Source organism: Chiloscyllium plagiosum, chromosome 9 (genome assembly GCF_004010195.1).
Source record: "Chiloscyllium plagiosum isolate BGI_BamShark_2017 chromosome 9, ASM401019v2, whole genome shotgun sequence".
NCBI classification, from domain to species: domain Eukaryota; kingdom Metazoa; phylum Chordata; class Chondrichthyes; order Orectolobiformes; family Hemiscylliidae; genus Chiloscyllium; species Chiloscyllium plagiosum.
Window position 1 is genome coordinate 30953393 of NC_057718.1, and position 21394 is coordinate 30974786.

General features: G+C 37.7%; 2 long non-coding RNA genes across 7 annotated transcripts; one reads left to right on the forward strand and one right to left on the reverse strand.

Moving 5' to 3' along the window:
• Nucleotides 1-739: 739 nt before the first annotated feature.
• Nucleotides 740-21304, reverse strand: LOC122552737. 3 transcript variants are annotated; one of them, XR_006312466.1, is made up of 4 exons: nucleotides 21042-21304; nucleotides 19516-19647; nucleotides 4933-5868; nucleotides 740-2254 (listed from the first exon to the last, which is right to left on the reverse strand). It is a non-coding gene; the product is annotated as an uncharacterized LOC122552737 (long non-coding RNA). The 3 variants fall into 3 exon arrangements; XR_006312464.1 differs by lacking the exon at nucleotides 740-2254 and having other exon boundaries at nucleotides 3409-5868; nucleotides 21042-21287; XR_006312465.1 differs by lacking the exons at nucleotides 740-2254; nucleotides 21042-21304 and adding an exon at nucleotides 20566-20724 and having other exon boundaries at nucleotides 3409-5868.
• Nucleotides 5878-15468, forward strand: LOC122552738. Of its 4 annotated transcripts, XR_006312469.1 has the most exons (4): nucleotides 5878-7590; nucleotides 8732-11154; nucleotides 14131-14224; nucleotides 14935-15468. It is a non-coding gene; the product is annotated as an uncharacterized LOC122552738 (long non-coding RNA). The 4 variants fall into 4 exon arrangements; XR_006312467.1 differs by having other exon boundaries at nucleotides 14131-15468; XR_006312468.1 differs by lacking the exon at nucleotides 14131-14224.
• Nucleotides 21305-21394: the final 90 nt, after the last annotated feature.

The following is a 21394-nucleotide window of genomic DNA, read 5'->3' on the forward strand; positions in this document are numbered from 1 at the left end:
AATGACCTTTGGTGATTAGACCCGTTATATCGATGTATTAACAGCTTTGTTCCTCTTATTTCCTCCCCGAGTCTCACGAAGAGCATTTCCAGAGAAGGCAGGGACTTGTTTGTACGGAAATCGAAAACATTGTAAAGAAAATTCAGCTTTAAATTAATAAAGTCTTTACACATCCGCACAATTTGCTGAAACAAATTAATACATCTCAGCTAAAAAGACTGGGGAATGCAAGCTTGCATTTCTCCCCACTCGGAAGGCCAAAGCGATTGACACCAAACCGCTACTACAGTCCTATCAACACGTTTAAAATAGTTAACACAACTTACCGAAAAGCTCATTGGGCGGCCTTCATCTAACTTTGCTGTATACAAAACTCCAACTTGGTCACAAGTTCTCACTACGTTTGCTATATTTCTGTGCAGCTTATTAGATAACGATGTTTGAAAATCAGAACAGGCAGATACTGCAGTTTGCACTTGACCGTAGAAATCAAGCTCAAATTAATCAAGAACAAGTTGCACTATCACAAACCTTTGAGAAAGCAATTTCTTTAAAATAACACAACAGAACAAACAAAATAAACGCATTTTCTTTGAAAGTGCATCCATCATTTCCAATATCCCAGAAAACAAGACTGTAATGTTTTACTGCCAATCTTGAACGCTTTACAAAAAAACAAAGTTGTTAAAATTGCGTACTACGCGCTATGTATTTATATTAATCTATCATGGGGCTTGTGTGAAACTAGTATGCATAAATAAATTGTCCTCATATTTATGTTTTGAAATGTTATCAACGCAGGGCATCAATAAATAATTCTGGATTAGTGGTGCTGGAAAAGCACAGCAGTTCAGGCAACATCCGAGGAGCAGTAAAATCGACGTTTCGAGCAAAAGCCCTCAGACATTAGGCGCTCTCATTAATTAATTAAAATTAATACAGCCCTGCTTGCTCCTGAATGATGCTGTTACAAACAGCTGTTCTTTATACATATTTTATTTGTAATCAGATGAAGCGCCTGTGCATCGTTTAAATTATTTAAAAATAAACATCTTAGCCTAAATCTATATTACTGTCTATAATTAGTTTGGAAAGCACAATGCACTCAAGTATGCCGTTCCTCCATTAAAGGGTTTGCTTTTGTATAGGCGTTTACTTGCACTATAAATAGTTGTGTCTGTTTGGGTTTTCTGCACACTGGATTGTCATAAAACAATGCATGTATTTTTATATTGCAATAGAAAATTATGGCGTAGCTGAATCGTTAATATTTTCCGCGCCTCTTTTAAAGTAGACATAGATGTAATAATCATATCAACTTAAGACAAAGTGATATAGTGATGGAAGAGACGGGAAGTTTTGAAAGGTTTCGGTTCTAATAACCACATTACTCGTTTTTGGCTCAAATTATTTACGTAATCTTTAATTTATCAAACTTTGAAACTTATCAAACTTATCTATAGATGGATAACGTTCAAAGTTATTTATGTATTGATAAATAAATAAATAAGTTGGTAGATCTATGCCGAAACCATTTGTAAAATATTTGCAATTTGTTTAGCGAGTTTACTAATATCGGTGGAAAATATGCACGCCTAACAACATATATATCTTGTATCACGTCAATTTTTAAAAATTGCACTTTGCGATATATATTCGATTTTTTTCCCCAGGAAACTATCAATTAATTAAAAGTCTGCATTAATTTACTTTGAAATTGTTTTAGTCATCGTATCATTTTGAGAACAGCCACAAAGCGTGAAAACTGACAATGTATTGTTGCCTTCTATGCCATCTTATCTATGCCATCTTTTTAAAGTTGAAAATTGAGTTTAACAGGTGTCCGTGCTGTTTACCACGTTATTAAATAAGCATTCTATAATTTCTAAACATTTTATTTATACATTCTGAAAATTCCTTCAAGTCTTTCCGGATATATTTGTCTATGTTTGGTGGTTTTTTGTTAGCCATCTGCAAAGTCACACAAACCCTACAATGCAATTTTAACTCATGTAGTACTACAGCATATATAGACCCTGACATTGCCGAATGGGATCAGCAGAGTGAGTTTCTGACGTTGGTGACACTCCAGGAATGAGTTGGACACCCCGGCTTAGTCTATAATGTAAATCAGGCTTGCACAAACGCGATAATAACGTCAAAAAGTCGAGACCTTCCGGCTTTCGTGAGGTTGGAACCAAAACTTCTGCCATTTTTTCTTTTGTTCCCCTGTTTCCTGGCGGTAATCCCTTTTCTGAAATAAAGACATTCGACAATTGAAAAGACATTGCGTGCCTTATTAGCTTTTATTCTGAATCAAAAATAATGAGTAAAAAATTCTTTTGATCCACTTCAGGAAAAAGACTTATTTTTATACAAGAGTCTTTCTGTTTTTGTTGACTTTATTTTACGTTGACTCTTATGGCCAGGAAGCAAAGCCCAAACAATTTCGCCTCCTTTCTTGCGTTGTTCTTTATTGAGGTGAAATTTACAGGCTTAAAAACAAAACTGAATAAACATTTGAACACTTTTTAAGAAAAAAAAAGAATAAAGAACAAATATGTTATGACACAGAGCAGGACAGGTGGCAAATAGTACGTAAATTTAAAATGAACCAAAACTTTAAAAGAAAATCTCTTTAAACTCCAAAAACAACAGTATTTTCCTAAAACCTATGGTAAGACATAAATGGTAACAGTCACAGTGCAAAGATTGGTTCATTGATGAAGAAAAAAATACATAATTGGCAGTCCTTTTTTAGGGACTTTGTATTAAGATTTGTACATTTTACTGTTAGGATCAGAACGTAAACAAAACCATAAAAGATACATAAATTACACCAGATCATTAAACTACATAAACCCATAACTTTATTTTAGCTAGGAACTCTAGCTGTGATTGACTAATGCAGAATGGTTGAATTAACCCATAAATTATTTTCTAGACTCAGTGAATAAATGTTGTGATCATGATGCAGATCTATATTAGACTATTCAGCAAATGTATATATTCATAATGTTGACACTCAGTAAACATGTTTCGTACAATACTTAGCCTTTTTATTACAATATCTAGTAACACAATGACAATATTCAGTAACATATAATAAACAATTAGCAAACCTGTACAACATTTGTTAGAAGACATGCATATGTATTAGTGTTCAGAAAATACATATGTTAGTGTTCAGCAAATAAATATGTTTAAATATTCAAAAAGCATATTCTATCAGTAACATACTACTAAATTGAGAAAACATATATTACAATATTCATTGCATATATATATTAAAACACTGTGGACATATGTATTACAACATCTGGTAAGCACATATATATAAACATCAAATAAATATATATATTACAATTAATTATATATTATATCATTTCATAAGCAAATATATCACAGCATTCAGAAAATATAGGCAACATTCAGGAAACACAAATTTAATATTTATTTAGAATGGAATTTGTTATAATGTATTGGCATATGTTGCTTTTGTAATGATGAGTGAATACTGTAATATGCATGGTACATTGTTGTTAGTGATATTTGCTGAGCAGTTTAAGCGATGTACTTGACTAGGCTAGGGGTTCAGCAATGGTGCTAATAGAAGTATTGTGTTTCCCCACTGTGCCCCTGTCACTTGAATGTTTTATGCATTTATGAATTTTGGTCATGAATGTAATCAAAATTCTGCTGCTTGATTTAAGTCAATGTCAATCTCGCATTTCAAAATCATTGTAAACTAAGGCAACAATTTAGAAACATTGACGTCTTGTTCAACAATAGCCTATCACATGATCTGTGACATATTAACATGGACACAAAATATAAGCCATCAGTCATTATCGCTACACTATTGTCTGCAACATTAATAAACAACAAAATTTCTATATTTCATTGATGTATGCTAATTCTCAGCAATGGAACATAATAGACTTTTTAAAAAATATGATTTTGATATCAGAGCCCCAAGTTACTTTCCCTGTTCTTATAAAATTAAATGTATTTCTCATCGAGTTCTGTACTAGTTCAATGGAAATATATACAGATTAATAGCTAAACAGACAACTGCATGTAATAAATGTCTGGGGAAAATATTAAAAAAGCAATTGAATAAATAAAGTGAATTGCTGTATTTGACACAACTAATCAGATCTCATATTTGTTTTGTTTACTTGTAGATGCAAATTCTACAACCATTGGGTTTGGTTATGTAACCCTTAGGTATACAGTAATGGTACGATGTTCAACGTCCACTACTTTTGTAAAGTGCATGCATATCATTGATAAATGCTACAGTTGTCAAGCATTCTTATGGTGAAATAACTCATGACAGTTGCAAAGGGAATAGATTCTGTAGATTCCACAGAAATATGTATGTGGCATTATTTCTTACTTTAAACAAACCCGTGATATCCATAACACTATTTTGACCAGTTACTTTTAACTGCTCGACTTCCTGCCACCAATCTGAAGAGACAAAGGGATTGGAATCACGACTGCCAATTACAGAGTAGTCAAACGGCTTAGTCTTCTACATAATATGTACTCACATTCTTTTGCATTTTATGATTGCAAACCAGGGAAAGCCAACCTACAATGGTGGCTTGGATAAGTTTGGATTGTGCTATTTTGCTTCGAGACAGAGTTTGGTGCAGCTAGTTTTGATGTTTTGGCAGCATTACGAAGTTGAAAGATGTCTTGGAGACCAAATGAGTCAAGAAAATAAATGCACAAATACATTTCTAACATGCAGTCTCGCTTTCCACTTTTTAGCTATGCATTGATGCCAACGGTGCTTGACATGTCTAAGCTTGACATATTTCACTAACGACTCATAACGTAATCGCCATCGAGCTGTTGGGCGAGATGCAATGGTTTTAAAGCTGTCAATAGCAGCGATCAAGGAAATGCTCTGTATTGTACCTGTCACGGTTTTGCTGCTCATTCTTCTTTCAGACTTCTGACGTCCTTATCAATATTGATTGTGGCATAGAAACCGGAAGGCAGATGAATATGATATTCGACAGACGTTGCTCAAACGTAAATTACAAGTTCAGTGAACGATGTATTTGTGCCATTGTCCTGTAAGTTAATCGAGGAAAATACATTCCCTAAATATCAAAATCTATTTAAAGAAGTTAGCCACGATATGTGCGTCTGACCTTCTATTGTCGCAAACTCGATTAATGGACGCTGTGCGTTTGTATGTTTGTGTGTGTGTGTGTGTGTGTGTGAGAGAGAGAGAGATTCTACTCCTTTCATCGCTTAACATATTAACACTTTTAATGCAGGCAAGGTTACCTTAAACTGAAAAGATACCGTCACAAGGCAAGATTACGTTTAAGCAACCCAAAGTGCTTCAGAATTGACTAAAACATCCTTGGGAAACAATCTTTCAAAATAAACTGGTATTAAGCCACTGAGATGTTCATTCTCAGCTAATTAGGAAACACGTTTCCTGCATTATCCGCAGCAGAAGGGAACACAATATAAACTTTTGTTAATCGCATCAGTGCATTTTGTAGAAAAAAAATGATAAGAAATTGCTGAACTTATCAATTTGGTGAATGAGTGACATTGCTATTTGCTTATAGATGTGGACTTAACTTTGCACTTTGAAAAGCAGAACTTAGACTTGTTCATTATTCTCTTTGTACACCATCTTGTGTTGTCCAACATTCTCAAAGAACAGATTCTTCTGTCTTGTTGCAAAAAAAGTCAACATAACCTTTTTGAAAAAAGACTCAATTGTCATGAAGCCTAGTCAACAATTTCAGTCATGGGTTACCCGTTGGTCGGCTTGTGTCATATCTAACTTGGACGATAAGATTTCCCAAGAGACAAATGCAGATCGTCGATCTATTAACAGAACAGAAATTATGGAAAGATTAGCCCAAATTAAACTACAAAGTATGGAATGCTATAATGTCCCATCAATGTGCACTTCGGAATATTTCAAAAGCTAGCAGTCGTTCTTCATTTACAAAATCTACAGATGAACTATGTTATAAAGGGCTTCATAAAATAACTTGAGAACCCCGTTAAACAAATGGCTAACAATACCCAAAGTTGTCTTACAACTGTGTGTAACGCAGTCAACCATTACAACAAGTGAATCAATCAATTCCGTGACAGGGGTTCACAAAAAACACTAATAACGTGAGTGTGTGTTTGTGTGTGTGTTGGAGGGGCGGTAAAGGGTGAGGGATGACTTCTATAGCGTAACTTACGATAATAACCGTGCTCTGTCGTGCAACGCAATTCTGCAATAAGGTAATATTAATTACGAATAAAACAAATAAAACTTTGAGGCGATGGACAGAAAAATAACCCCGTTCCAGGGAAAAGGTATGTGTCTTGTTACCCTCGTATTGTTTTAGATATACTCTAAGTCCATTTACCTCACGCAGTATGTGAGAGATAACAAGTCAGAAACCGAGAACGAATAAAGTTAACTGTATGAACAATGGTCTGTGCTGTCCTCAGACCAGCTGAGGTGTATTAAACTGCTAGATAAGACATATTGAGATGTTTGACACGACGTGATTCAGTGGCTGGAGATGATACATGTGCAATAAAACTGGTTTCACTTAAATATTGGATGATACATAGTAATTGAACGTATTTTAAGGAGATGAGATCAATAACTCGATTCTATTCTAAATGATGGCTTCAACTTGCAACAGCCCAGCAGTTTGAACCGCTTAGCTTGAAGCATAAATTTGAGAAACATTTAACGTTGTACATGTAAGTAGATATTTTATGTACTGTATCAATTGGTCATTCAGTACAAATCATTAGAAAGAACAATTGATCAATTCAAATGCCTACACTGATCTTCATTTTGCCGCCACAACTTCATAAAATGTTAAAGTATGATTGACTGCGGAGCACTGTAGGCAGGTAATCATGTTAGCAAAGTATATTGACGTGCTCATCTGACTGCAATTTACGGAGATTCACGCCAGCATATGTGTTCCAGTTTGGCGACAACCACTCTGATAATTGTTTATTCATAGATGTGAATATATTCAGAAATGTAATTATGTGTTGCAATTACGTGATTGATAGAAGATAGTATATCTACATAAGATTTTCCGAGTGCTATTGCATCTTTACACCTTCCATTAATGTTGAAGAGTTGCTACAGGCTTCAAGAGCACCGGGTGAAGCCGCAGCCGATTCATGCTGCAATCGTCACATATTTCAACATCTCGCTTGGATGTAGAAATGCACCTTTTCTTAGTGTATGTAATTTATAAATAAGCTCAGCTCCATAAGTTTGTTGGAATCTGTTCACTTATCACTGATCATGATTACGAGTCCAAATATTGCTCCCCAATTTGTCCGAAAGTAGCTCTGAAACCTAGGCTGGATCAGACTGCAAACTGATGCTCAGGTTCTGAGGTAGGGCGTGCGTGGGACGGGAAGTTGGTGGGAGAGGATTGTTGAAAGCTGGGGGAGTGGTGTGGGGGGGGGGGGGGGGGATGCTGGGCGAGGGAGGATGCCTTAGCTAATGACAGCGTCCTCTACAGGAGAGTGAAGACATAATTTTCTCGTTGTGTCCAAAAGCTTTGCAAGGTAAATGGAATTTATAGGGTCGTAACCATCGCAAAGTCTCTGTCTTATAAATTGGTCGCTTCTTTCAAATGTTAACATTTGTAAATAAACTATAGATTTCTGTGTAATCATACAGTTGCATTATCAACATTAACCAGCCTCTTGTCGATTGCCATGTCTTGCACGCAGTTTTATAAATTAATCCCCTCGTGCTCTCGGTGTAGCCATACAAGGAAATTGTAAATCTACCAAAAGATGATATACAAATTAGTAAGGCAATACTTTGGACAAAGGTGTTTGCTGCTAATCCCACCCTCCACCCTTACGCTCCTTCCCACCCACCATTGCTTTAAGGAAGAAGAGCGAAAGGACGTAAACTAAAAGCGGTTCTGTTAAACTCTGAAAAACGCTCCGTCTGTATATCTGCTGCCTCAAATACTTCGCCATATAGTCTCAGGTGCAGCTTCTTTATTGGATTTAAAGCCAATGTTGGATTCTTTGTGGCTTTGCTAGCGCAAGAATAGTATCGCTCACATTCTTCTCCACGATCTTTGCCCATGACTTGAACTTAGAGCCGTGAGCTCCTGACGCAGCATAACCAGAGAAACAGTACTACATATCGCCCACACTAGTAAACACCTATGTAGGTTGGCCACACAATTACTATTATGACTAACATAATTTGCTAACAGGATTTTGAATTCAAGCCTATCTCAGTTCTTTTTGTACAGGATTGCTATTGGATGATGTGTACTGTACTATGTAGTCGCTTCACTGTTTCAAGACCAGCATTAACCATAAAGTAAACTGTTAGGAAGACTAATAAAACGTTTTATTCTCTGTCCTTTGACTCCAAAAGTAAGAATTTAGCGACACTGAAGAGTTATAGGTATTACAGTTTAATATGTTTACGGATGCAGTACATATGTTTCTCCGACCAGTTGTGTCCACAGTGGTTGTGGCCTCCTATGATATGTGTATCTCATTTACTATATATATTTGATTTCAGGATGGCATTGTTTATATCTCATGTATGTTCTGTATGTTTTATAATCCACGTGCATCTTGCATGTTTGTAGCTATCCTGCTTGTGTTTACGTGTTTCGAGCAGAGTCTCTCCATTCTCTCCATGTAGTATATATCCAACATCTTTCCCATTCAGGATTTGAATTTACAGCACAGAAGAGGATCATTCGGACCATCGCCAGTTATCCGAAGAAGCCACCCATTTAATCCGTTTCCTTATACTTTCCCCTTTACCAATCACATGTTCCTTTTCAACAATGGATTTTGTTTACACCTCTGTTTCTGGTAAGACATGTCATGTCCTATTTGCATTTTTAAAAATCTGATGTCTCTAATGTTTCTGTAGTTTGTAACAATGTATACTGCTGTGTATGTGACTAGAGCTTGAATATCTGCACTTAAAAGTTGTTAGTATGTTTCTTAAAGCAACTAATTTGCTTACCTTGCGACTATTTGCTGTTGTGGTGTGTTAATAGGTTAAATGTTTTTGTATATTGTATCAGTGCTCATTATATTGGTAATTAGCATTGTGCGCCGATAAAACAGACCACCTGGACAATCTTGTATATGTTGATACGTTCCATGTACCTGCTCCCTTTGAATATTTTCTATGAGTACATACTTGTGGAAAACATGTACTTTGTTTTGAGAGCACATAGGCTCTCTATATGTATTTGGATTGTAAATAGACTGCATACAAAAATTATTTGTGTATATGTTCATGGTGAAGTTATTTGTACCAATCAAGTCACTGTTTCGTAAGTGTATATCTATAACTGTGTGCCTGTATATTCAGTCTGCGTGCTTTAGCTGTGCATCATTTATTTTATTTGAACATGTGCGTTATTAATACATTTGTATATTTATTTTTAGATGTTATGTGTCATGCATCTGCACAATGTGTACTTTTGACTGTTGTGTTTGTATGTTAGGTGTTGTTTGTGCTATGCTGTGCTCTATTCCTGTCGGCTTTATCATTGTGCTAAGGAGTGCTGTGTTTGCGGACTGTAGAACACAATCATGTTCATAAATTGTGAAACGCTTTTGTATATGAACATATGAAGCCTTGTTTAATTAGTTCCAGCAGTTTTGTTGTAGTAGGACAAGCAGAATAATAAGGGATTAGTACAATCAACTTCTATTCACTCAGCAAACATTGTAAGTAGAAAGAAACAAACTAAATGTGACAACAACACGCGTAAAACATAAGATTTCGATAGAGCTGGATTTGGATTGATTGGTACAATAATGTCACATTTACAATTTCTGTATGACTGGGTGCTTTAATAGCAGGCTTTTGGCTTTGCAGGGAAGAGAATGACGAGTCATATGCTTTATTTTCCCAGGGATTCGTGTTGTAAAAGAAGAACCAAAGCTCTATTGAGGAAATGTAAGCATACGCAGGCATTGCCAATACAACACGTCTTGGGTTAACAATTAGAATAACAAATTGTAATGCTATCTTTCAGCACTTTCCACAATCTCATCCCCCTCACCACCACCCCCACTTTAAAGTCCCTAAAACCACTCCGACCCCGCCCCATACGAGTTTCTGAATTAACCAGCCATTGTTGAAAAGCCAAGTAGTCAATACCTTGAGGTGTTTTACACATGTTTTGCGCAAATATCTATTGGGGATTGTGGTAGCGTTGGATTATAGCTGTGGGTATATCCGAAAAGAAGACCTCCTACTTGTACATTGTTTACAATGAATTCAAACAGACTGAAAGACGAACAAAAGGTTGTCCAAATGTGACTTTCTCAACCATCATTGTTAAATTAGAAGACAAGATAGTGTAACGATGAAAGAAATCGCAAGTTCTACCTATTTACGGTACCTATCTATCGATGCGTCGACCTACCTACCTGCTATCTATGTTCGACCTACCTGTCTGTTCGTCCAATTAACTCCAATATGCATCAATGACACAATTATAAATGAACTGCATAGGCAAAACTATGGTAACCTTCTTGTCTTCCAGTAATTAATTCGTGCAGATGTTTGGTTGACTTGGAATGATAATCAGCGGGCGGTCGATTTAGATTTATTTACATAGGTGCAAGTTCTTACCTCCACTTGTGATACTTGTATTGAGAGATTTCCTGCCTGTGGTTTAACGTTGTGTTTAAAAAGATTCATTTAGTCTTACATCGCAACACAAACACAAAACGACTTTACAACTTAAACATCTAGGAATCCTTTCATAGTTAAGTGGAATCCACTTTGGAAAACTTTAAACCTTAGTGTGTCACCACAATGAGAATAAATCTTTTTCAAGGTTAATTTCACAATCATGCGCTCTATATAAAATGACTTGGCCATCAAATAGTCAGCAATGCCTTAAATTAAGGTTTTTAATGCGATTCCAGATTTAGGTGGTCACCTGTGGCTTAGTTGGTAGCTCCTTTTCATGGATCAAAAAATGGTTCTAGTTCCATTCCAGGACCCTGAATACAAACATAAAAGCTGACATCCCAGTACAGTATTGAGGACGTGCTGCATTGATGGGTGCTATTTCTCCGATAAGATTCGAATGGAACCCTCATTCGTCCTCTCAGGTAGGCACAAAATATTCTGTGGCATTATTTTGGAGTTAAAAACCTGGGAAGTTATTTCGGGTGATATATGCTGCCCATAGCAGGGTACGCCCATGTCCCACGAGGGAATAATAAAGTGGCATTGTTGTTGGCTTTTGCTGTGTCCAAGCTGGCTGCACTATTTCTGACATGACAGCAGGGATTGTGTTTCAAACGTCCGTCATTCATGTGAAACTTTGAGACGCTCGATGGCTTTTGAAAACTGTTATATAAATTTGATTTCTAATTAAAAATGCATCATACTTCTAAAGACTGGAGGTATTCGTCAATAATAGCATATTATTAGTCCGAAAAAACGTTTACCATAAAGAGTGAAAGAAAAGTCAGAAGGGTTCTGTAGATCTGAAATAAGAACAGAACATGCTGGAGAAACTCAGCAGCAATAACAGTCCCATTGAACTGGAAACATTTGCTCTGCTTCTCTCTCCACAGCTGCTGCCGAACCTACTGAGTTTCTCCAGCACCTACTGTTCCTTTTTGGGTAGTGCATGGTCAGCAAGTCAATGCAGGATTATCTTGCTACAAGAATACATAATGTGTGACTACGGTTTTATCAGAAAACCCATGCAAGGGAAGCAATTCATTGGCAAATTGGGGCTGCCAGTGAAGCAACTGCATTACCAAAGAAAAGCAAAGTAGAATAGCCACATCGCAATGCAGTCAGTTATCCGCTGAGATTCACAATTAGCCACACACTCGTAACACTCTCATTTACTCACTGACATAGACACGCAAATTCTCTCTCACTCACCATTCACATGCTCGCAATACTCTCATGCCTATAAAACGTACAAATTGCACTGTTGAGTAATAAGGTCAGTAATGTACAAGAATGGACAGTTCTTATTCCCACAAACGTCCTGACACCAGTACATACCTAACAATCATTTCATAATCTGGACGACCAGATCAGGTTGCATCGCTTTCTGAATAGAACAGCGTAGGATAATGTGTGGGAAAAATCGTTGATTTTGAAATTAGCGACCGAATTTGTATTTACCCTCACTGCTACCCAAGCGATTGAATTTACCGCAATCCCTTGTCTCTGTAACGAATATCATGGTGAGTGGGGTTGAGAGGGACGGAGAGGTCCCGGTGGGGGTGAAGCTGCCAACTGGGAAATATGCAACATTATTTAATATTGTTATAACAGACTGGAGTGTTGAATGGCAAATCACATTTAACAGAGATTAATGGGGTGAGGTGACCTACTCGGCAGGAAAAGGGATATATCACCTGCACCATAGAAATTAATAAAAAAGTAGCATTGCAGGTGAGAATTTTTTTTAAAAGCTAACAAAACTCGAGGATAATATAAAATTCAAAAGTGATAAAGATGTGCTGAACTTGTGTAGACACTTGTCAGCCTGCAAATGGAACACTGTGTGCAGTTGTGGATATCTTGTCATAAAAAGGACATAAACACACCAGCGAATGTCCGAAAGGATTTACAAGGATGACATCAGAATACAATATTGCAACTACTGGGAAAGATTGAACAGATAGGAGACATCGTTTTTTGTAGAAAAGTCTTAAAGATAAGCTGAGAGGGGTCTTCAGAATTGAGTAGGACAGATGCAAAGCGAACGTTGCCACTAATGGAAGTAAATACACATTTGTTACCTTAAAGAAAATCCAACATCGACATAAATAAGAAGAAATGTTTTTATTTAGTGCGCGGTAACAATGTGAAACTCACTCCTATCACAGGAAGTGGTTGAGGGAAATCACTTAGCTGCTTCCGAAAGAAAACTAAATGAGTACACGATAGAAAAAGAAACAGAAAGATATGCTGAAACCACAGGATCAGGGAAACAATGCAAGTTAAACACTAGCACATTACGGTGGACCGACATTCTGTTTTACATACTGAGCAGTTCTGTAATATGATACTGCAAATGTTGATAGTTATTAATTAAATGTTACTATAATATTGTTTGGGATCAACATTAACACAATATATTTTAAAAAAAAACAAAGAACGGCAGATGCTGGAAATCAGAAACAAAAACAGAAATTGCTGGAAAACGTCAGCAGGTCCGGCAGTATCTGTGGAGAGAAATCAGAGTTAAAGTTTCGAATTCAGTGACCCTTCTTCAGAATTGGTTCAGAACTGGGAACAGCGTTCCGAAGAAGGGTCACTGGACTCGGAACGTTAACTCTGATTTCTCTCCACAGATGCTGCCGGACCTGTTGACGTTTTCCAGTCATTTCTATTTTTGTTTAACGTAACATATATTTGTTTTCATGTAGTGGAAAGTGAGAGATATGGAAGATAAGTACATAAGATAAGGACATAACTGTAAACACATCTGTTAACGCCAACTGAAAAGCAATTGATTCAAAGGGGAACGGAATGAAGTACATGCAGTACCGTAGAAGTACACCCAAATTTTCAACAAATTGGCCTGATAACTCTTGAACTCATTTGATGTTAACTATAACTGACTATTCACTCCATCTTCCTGCTAGTTTATCTTCATGGCTATAAATTTAAATATTTCTCCGAATCGGTTTACATCAAATCTGTCGGGAATGCACGGGCGCGCTTAAGAGTATCCTGCATCCATTTTACAGGTGAGCCTGAGATCAGTCGTTCTTTATTTGATGTAAAAACCATTATCAGTAGACTATCAATAACGTAAAAGAGGGATTGCCAACATGCAATTTCTCCGTGTTTGGGAATGAAGGGCTGTTAAAAACCTTTTCCTGTCTCTAATACTTTGTCGAAGTACGCTTCGCACATGTAATATTCAAACTTCAAACCTGAAGCAGCTCATAACACTTGCCCGACAAGTACCTGGCATCAAGCTCGTATATAACACCCATCATATGCTATTAGGTAACCAAGAATCTTGCGCTTTCAATAAATACTCAGAGTAGCGTCAAGGCTACGCACATCAAACTTGTTGATCATATTGATCCTTTACTTTCCAGTCCATTATTTATGTTTTGCAATGGTGAGGAAAATTAAACAGGACTGCAAACAGACGAAAATACTGCTCCAGCATTACAAAATAGTGGTGATCAGGTAGGTGATTAATGAATACGGTTCCACTATAGCTTCGAGCTGACTTCAAAAGTATTTTTTTCATCTTCAGTATGCTGACAGAATGTGTTCGCTGAATAAAGCAAACAAACGTGAAACACGCAGAAACATAGGCATAAGACTGCCTATTAGCTAGTAAAACTTCAAATCCCTAAAACTATAGATAGCTATCAGGATATATTTTGACATGGAATTTCACATTGCTATTGCGTAGAACGAGAACGATTGCCCTGCAAACAACACATAAACAGTTCAAGGCAATGATTCATTAAGCAGATTGTAATTCGCATCTCCAATCGTGGGTAGGTATTATTACACAGAGGAAGCAGCATGTTTTTTTTACAGCGTTGACAGGAACAGTTTGCCCCATCGTATATAATTTCGTGACTGTTAAGGAAGCCAACAGTTTATCCTGAGTTTTTTTAATAAATCGGTACAGTATAGGGAGCACTCATTTACACAAGAATGCAAAGGCAAGTGATGCATCTTTAGTTGGAAGACAGTCGGCGTATAACATAGAATATAATTAGCTGGGGACTTGTCATAATTCATCACAGAATTGCTTGGCAACTATTGTGAAACGCTGTTTTAATAACCGATTGTGCGGTTCAAAAAAAAATCACACACTTAAATTGTTATGAATAACAATGAGAAACTGGGCAACTTCTGATCAAATTCTGCTTTGTTTTCAGAGCATTTCTTTTTTCGAGTTGCATACATGTATTGTGGGAGTGACACCACTGCATTTACGTTCAGGTGAATAAAAGTCGCCAGAGAAAACTCCTGAAAATAGCTGTTCTCGCCGGCGTATTATTTGACTTTTGACAGAAAGTAACCAATCATTTTGCCCGCGTTTATGCAACAGACCTGCCCCACTACCCTTTGAGAAAGTAATCCTGCACGTGCATTGGAAAAGACATGGAAGAGTCTGTTGTTATGAATTTAATTCTATGCTGTCAGCCAGACTTTTGATTCCTAAATGGCATGTGTAACTAAACAATGGCTGTAACCATAACAATAAAGCATTATGACATCGATCTGTTCGTGTTCAAATAGTAACAACAACTAACTGATTCGATTTTATTCAGAAAGCTCTTTCCCTTTTATAGAGGAGCTCAGACCGAAAATGCCCCACAAAGTTAGTTCAAGAAAAACTTTTCTTTTCCCATAAAAAGCAAGTAAAGATGCAGGGTCGTCACCCTGTTAAAAGATATAGTTTCCCTTACAGTCACAGTTATATCGCTGTTATAAACAAGTCGTTGGACTTTCATTGTGAAGAAGATATTGATGAGAATAAAATCCAGGAAAAAAAATGAAAGGAAAGAATGACGAAGTTGATTAGACAGTGATCGGAAATTAGAAGAGATAAATTTATTTGCCATTCCTCACGTGACATAAGATTCTTACCACTTGAGAATCGGAGGGGCTTGGGGTGGAGGTCATGTCAATCCATGATTAAATGAAATATACAATTATACTATTTCAACCAAAACACGTGAATTTACTTTCAACAACTTGTGAAATTAATGCAAAATCTTTGGAGAATGACAGCATAAGATCAAAAGCTAAGGAGATGCGCTTTTGTCATTAGTTTATTACTATTAGTATTATTATTTAGTGAAGTGGCGTGATAATCCTCCAATGTTAAAACCGTGCGCTTGACTGACTCATCTATTGAGTGCAATGCGGGTGATGGAAATCAATGTATCTGCTGCAGGCCAGGCTAATGGATTAGAATTAGTCTATAGTGCAGAGTGTTCGATAGTATGGGGGGATGGTGATTGCTGAGCTGGGCTTGTATTGCTCTCGTTTATCTATAACAAGCTGTCCATAATCCAAATAAAGTAATCATCGTCAGTTTGTACAGTTCCGGTAGCATTTTACAACATCTTATTGAAAGGAACTAGTTCTCATACGCACCAATTAATGAAGGCGCTCAGCCAATGAAACGGGAACGGATTTGGCAAATTTTCTTTCATCATCTGTCAGGCTTTTGGAATAAAACAACCTAAAAAGAAACCTTTTATCCTGGCCTCGCTGTCCCTCGGGGGAGCACTATACATTTGTTTCGAATAATTTACTTTAAGATTTGAAAAGACTAATTGATTTTTAAGTGCTAACCCAGTAGGGGAAGAGGCACAATGCCATACGCCAAAAGCAAGCAATTGGCAATCGAAAGGTTACCTGAATTTGATAGCAATCGAGCGGTTTATTCGGGAGAAAGCACGATGGGCATCTGCTTTGGGCAGCTCGAGGGACCGATTATATAGAGGCAGTTAAGTCAACTTTTTTTGACTAAAGCAGATTGAAATGTCAAGCCGACTGACCAATGAGCCATGATAGCACCATATGATATTATATTGGATTCAGTGCTTTTATTCCTGTAACTAATTCGTTTTGACACACACATAACCCGGTAGCAGGAAGCCCAGCGTTCACCTTTCACCCCTCCTCCTTCTCGCAGCAACTTCAACCACCCCAGCCCCACCGCCAGCCCCAGCCCCCGCCCCCATAAGCTAAAACTGCTAGGTTTGCAGGGCTAGGACGTACATCTTTGTTCAATTCATTAGAAGTAACGGGTTGACATAAGGTAACTCTACGGCAAAGCGCCTTTATTTCTTGTCTATGGAGCCACCTCATTAAATATCTCTAACAATGCGTGTAAATCTCCTGATTGGACAACTCTCTTGTAAGACTCTATCCCTTGCAGGACGTGCACTTAGTAAAGGCCACAAGGAAAATAACTGGCAAGAAATTCCAAATGTCCCTCCAAACAGAGTAGGAAGTCTTTCAACATACAATCTGATACCTGCCGCCCTTCTCACTATCAACTGCGCATCCGGCGCTCAACTGAGACAGCGACCGGTCGATGGAAACAGTTGTTTCAGCTGACACAGTTGTGAACAAATGGTTCCTTCTAACTTGCTAATATTTCCTTGTTTACATCCTGAAACGACTATCAACATATTGAAATTAAAGATGCAAATGCATCCATAATTGATTTTTTTAATGTTTTACAGAGCAAGCAATTCATTCTTTCCAACTTGTTCGCTTAGCGTATTCGCGTGGTTATTGTTTTAACTATGACAAACTCTTTCATGCAAACTTCAAGAATCGATCACATTTGTAGTGTTCACATATAGATCCTTCACTGTGATGCATTGATAGGGAAAAAAACCCAAAGTTTTTTTATTTTTGTCACGTTTGCATAGTTGAGCTGCTCCGGGGTTAAAACCTTACACTGTAACCCCTCGGTCCAGATAGACCGGCGGAATTTCAGTTTGGAACTTACTGTGCTCGATTCATAAGAGACGGTAAATGCTTCTGATGTTTAACTGTTTCTGTTGAATCTTAGTGGAATCGCATTGATGGCGTAGAGTAAGTAGGGAAGTGAGAATTGGTCTGCACTTCATTGGAACAACTTGTTTTAGACCCCAATTTTCAGCATATTGTACTATTGACGTCTTTAATTTTGTGCGTTTACTCTTTTATGCATAGAAAGAAACTCGGAATGAAAAAGTAACTGTCATGCGTTTAACTAAGCGACTACTTCCTGAATACGTAAAAGTCAGTGCGGAGTAAATCAGTACGCTCTTTAAACAATATATAAAGAGGCGGTTAATAACGACAGGTAATAAATAACACCTATGATTCTACCTGTAATATATGGGCTACAACGTTTCAACATCTTTCAAGTATATTGATGTTCCTTTTTGGAGAAATTAAATATGCTCCAGTTCGGTATCCATTTTAGTTTAAAATAATTTGATTGCATTTGAGCCGGTTCTTATTTGATTGCTTGTTTTTAATCAATCTAAGGTGCAAAAGCGAGCCTGACTTATCTGTGAAATTTATAAACCCATGACCAAAAAGAAGGAAGCCCATAGCTTTACATATAAATGCGTGCAAACTATTGGTTGTAACCCGATATCATGTCTCCAGTTAACTCAGTTAAACTACGATGCAGCAATACGACTGGATCAGGTACAATAAAATCAACACTGCAAGCAAAGCTTAATAAAACCGTGTACATAATTCACTTCAGCATTGAGGATGGAGGACAGACTGTGTTGGCATTGGAAAAATCTGAGCTGTTTGCGCCCCGTCTTGGCAGTGAATATAGCGTCAGGCAAAAAGGCCCAGCGGAGCTCACATTTAACCAGCCACCTTAAAGAGACAAGGTCAACGCAGGAGGAAAGAGTAGAGGAAACAGTAGCAGAGGATGTAAAACAAATTGGAAATTTAACAAGTAACGCCAAACAAAACAGAACAAAGGCGAAAGTAAAGGGTCGAATCTATTTGTTACATCAATACCGACAATGGCGACATGACAATACGAAAAATAATCACCAATGAATAAGCTAATTCCCCACCTTGCAAGGGGTAACTAAAAAGTCTCCGAAAGCAATACGTTGTATGTTGGATTAGAGAAAAGAGAACAACATGGAAAAAGTTCAATCTTCGTAGCAGATTTATTAACAGTTAACACATTCTAAGTCGCATTATCCGACCGAACTATTTAAACTCAAAAACGTCTTACTTTATGTATAGTCAACATTATGTGAAATGCCCATACTTCCGTTTCTTTCTCATGTGTAAACTTTCACGGTTGATCAAGCAACGCTGTACTATGTAAACCATGTTCCATGTAAATCAGTTAAATCTGAAAATGGTTTGTGAGTTTTCACAATTCAACTTTAAACATACGTTATGCAGGGCGGTGAGAGACACACACACAACAGCCGCAACAAAAGCGGAAATCATTCCAATAAAGCAGAAACTTACAGGAGCCTGAAAGGCATCTCCGGGGAAAGAGTCCTGGACCTTTTCACCGCTAGTCCACCTTTCCGGATGCTGATCTGTCACTTTGTATAATTGCAGCATTTCTTAATAATTGTGATTTTTGTTTCGCTATTGCTTTCTTTTTGGGGAGGATACAGTTGCATGAGCCGGACAGGGCTCAGAGCTTTGAATGAAGCTGTTTCATTGACGGTCACTGCTCCAAACGGCAGCGGCCAGCTGCCCGTCATTAAAAAGCCATTTACACCCTGTACTCTTCACACAAAGATTGAGCGAATAATTATGTGCTTGTAGCTTTGCGATGTGAATGTGTCTCGAATAGGCTCAGAGAACCGCGTACATCATTGCTTTTATTCCTAGCACCTGCATTTGTATATACCATACAGACATCGATGTTACAGAGCGAGAAGGGATCATTTTCACCTTTTCCATTTTTTTTTTGCGCGGGGCAGAAAATAAATGGTAACACCTACCATTCAACCGGGTTTCTGTTCAGATACACTGACGGCTGCCCGTAAGACTGGAGGATAGTATTTACTATGAGTCCTTCCCTTTTTAAAGGTGGTCGTCTGCAGTTAGTGAAAAATCTGAAGCTTCTCGTGTGCCTGAAAAAAAAACCGAAATAGACATAAATGTAGATTATCGCGTACTTCACAGGGTTAACCTACAGGGATATTAATCCAACATTTTAGAAACATTTTCCTAAACTTTTTTTCTTCCTTTTGTTTTGTGAAGCAATGAACGAAAATTAAAGTGATTATAAAAGTAGAGATTATGTTGCTAGAAGCTTGCCTCTTTCTGTGTTTTCTCTGAATGAAACAATTTAGGGCATTTAAATGGGCGTAGATGATACTTTTTAATAGAAATCTACAGCGAATGTGTAATAGAGCATCGCTGTTTCCAGTTGAACAACCTTCCCAACTGGACCTATTCATGTGCCACTTGGAATTACTTCATGCGGAGTGCGCTATGACAGGACCGCAAACAGTTTGCAGTCCATTAAAGAACCCATACCACCCATTAGCGTTATTATCTTTGTGCACAGCAAATTCGCTCTCTGTTTCCCTTTTTAATTGCAATATCTTTTTTCACCGGGACTTGGAAAGCAGATTGGGCGCATAACCGTTTGTCTTGCGTTTTTTTTTCGAAATCCATTGGAATGTGGAAGAGAGGGGGAAAAAAAGTTTTGAATTCCTCAATGATTTTTACCCCGTAGAAAGGCGGCTTAGGATAATTATTTCAGCTTTATTGAGGGCAGATTAGTTGAAGTCTGGATGCTGCGTTTCAATACGCGTTGTACAATCCGGTACAATGTCCGTATTGTTCGCTACTGTGTGTGAACCCATTCAAAATATACACTTTTTAACACCAAGCAAAGTCGTGTCTAAATATACACAGTAAGTCTGGAAAGACACCCATGACCCGTACAAATCTTGTAAATCACACTCCCATAGTTACAGAAGCCAAACAAAAAAGCCACCAGCTCAAGATGCTGATTAAACCCTTCTTAAAGCCGAACATACCTAATGGTAGAGTATAGTTGCACGTTAGCAACGGCCCGTGGAGCTCCCAGCGCCAGAACCGATGGAATTTTAAAAAAAACATTAAAATGCAACGCGTTATTCTAGCCACTTTAAGGCAATGATTCAAAATGAAAGACACTGAAAAAAAACAGGGTATGTACTAACTTCTACCTGCAGTCTATCCACATCCGGTCCATGGATCCCCAAATTGCCCTATCTGTGCGAAGTCCTTAACTCAAGCTGCAATGATGCCCAGTCAGTGCAATAACGATGTACAGTGTTGTTACTGCACACTACACTTCAAACGGGCTTCGGATTGACAATTATGCTATTAATTAACAAGAGTTATGATCACGGAGAAAGCGCAGTGCTGAAGGCAGATTAAAAAATCTCCTTATACAAACACAGCCATGACATGTATATGGGTCTAATGATCTCATTTTTCCTTTATTCCCCAGCCTTATTAATGCTCATACCGGCAGAATGAAGTGAAACTACGTGCAAATCATGTCTAAACTGTCTCAGTGAGGAGCCCTCGATTCCACAGTGTCTTTTAGGCTGTCCCATTTACTTTCGCCCCGTCTTCCAACCTTAACAAGGTTCGTTAAGATCGCGGTAATATTTCCCATCCTCTAATTACTCGTCCCACTTAGCAAATCAGAGCGCGGAGGCTTTCACATTTGAACTTTTCAAGAGGTAGGTGGGCGACGCTGAGATTTATTTCAGATAACCCCCACGCAGTGCAGAAGTGGTGAAAGCCTCTACGTTCTGCTGGTTGATTGGCACGTTTGACAGTGATTGACAGCGGCGCCATGGCAACGCTACAACG